Source organism: Bos mutus, chromosome 6 (assembly GCF_027580195.1).
Source record: "Bos mutus isolate GX-2022 chromosome 6, NWIPB_WYAK_1.1, whole genome shotgun sequence".
NCBI lineage: Eukaryota > Metazoa > Chordata > Mammalia > Artiodactyla > Bovidae > Bos > Bos mutus.
The window spans coordinates 1,631,791-1,633,313 of record NC_091622.1 but is presented as its reverse complement, the minus strand read 5'-3'; the positions used below and the strand labels follow the sequence as shown (position 1 = coordinate 1,633,313).

The 1,523-nt window shown below is 38.9% G+C and overlaps 1 non-coding gene across 1 annotated transcript; it reads left to right on the top strand.

The window, feature by feature from the left end:
* The first annotated feature begins 779 nt into the window (after window positions 1-779).
* Window positions 780-994, top strand: LOC138988344 (small nucleolar RNA U3). The gene has a single exon (XR_011464647.1). It is a non-coding gene; the product is annotated as a small nucleolar RNA U3 (small nucleolar RNA).
* Window positions 995-1,523: the final 529 nt, after the last annotated feature.

The following is a 1,523-nucleotide window of genomic DNA, read 5'->3' as shown; positions in this document are numbered from 1 at the left end:
ATTAAACAGGGAAAGTTTAGTATAAAGAACTACTAAACCACAATAAGAGCAACTGTAAGATCTCAGAAAAGTCCGTGGGCATCCTAGGACTGATAAAGAGCATTCAAAGAGGGAAAAACATCAAATAGTAGCTCTGGTGATCTGGTCAGCCACCACTGGTATATTTTTACATCTATAGTATTGACTGAAGGTGCAACATGTACTCCTGCAATGTCATTCCAATATCCTTCACTTAACATGTGTGCACTGTAAAAAAAATGTTTAAAGGAATTTCATCCATTATTGTGTGCATATATTAAAAAGTGAATTTGGAGCTGAGAGGAAATAAATTGGCCAATGATACACCCCTCATTTTTTATTTTTAATCAGGACTTAGTGTACTTTTGAAGTGTGAAAACATTTTCAATTCTGGAAAACTCTTTTTTTTTTTTTTATTTCTTTTATTATTATCTCCTTCTCATTGTCTTTATTCTTTTTTTCCTGAAAACATTGTCATTCCATCCCCCATCTTTTCTGTTTCATTTTCTCTCTGGGTTACACCACATAGCAGAGTGTAGAGTTAAAAGCACACACACTGGATTTATATTATCTGCATTCAAATTCTGGTTCTACCACTGTATCCACTGCACAGCATATTTGAAAAGACCCATAAGATGCCATCGGGTATGCTCACATAAGGCTTTCACAAGGTAGGCAAACAGGAGGGGAAATGTTCAGGCAATCAGAGAGGTTTTGTAATTTTGCATCCTGACCAGAGTGGATAAAATTTCAGTTGCTTCAAGACTATACTTTCAGGGATCATTTCTATAGTTTGTTACTAGAGAAGGTTCTCTGAACATGTAGAGCACCCAAAACCACAAGGAGGAAATGCAACGCTTTCTCCTGAGAGTGAAACCGGCACTTGGTTCTGCTTCTGCAACTGCCAATGGCCACTTAATGGTCATTCTTCTCTTCCTTTGGGAGAGTAAGAAGGAGAGAACGTGGTCTGAGTGGTAAGAAGAAAAAAGTTTCAGTTGCTTCACACTCTTGGTAACATTAGGGGGAAAAGGAAATGAAGCAAGGAAGGAGGACAAGTATAGGGTGTGTTACTGAGCTGGCCACTGCTTGATATTAAGTGCAATTGAATGCTTGGTCTCAAGGGGCCATCTTCTAAGATATATATGTAATTTACTATCTCAGGACAGTTAGTCCAGGAATAGGAAGGGAGGAAAATGTGGTCTCTAGCTCCCTTATTTCATACATCAAACTTTACTGAAGTGGGAATTTACCCTCATTCAATACTGTGCTTGTATGCAAGGGCCTCCTTTTTCAGCATTAACAAGGAAGTGTAAGAGTGAAAAGCATAAGACATATGGCACAGATGTGGTGTGAGCACTATCTGCCTGTGCTGTAGTGAAGGTGCTGTGTAGGTTGCTGGGTGGAAGCAAGTGGCTGACACCCCAAAGACAGTGAATGCATAAGAGGTGTCCAATGCTATGATTTAATGCTGGTAATTTTGTTACTTCTGAGTTTCTGAAGTTGAA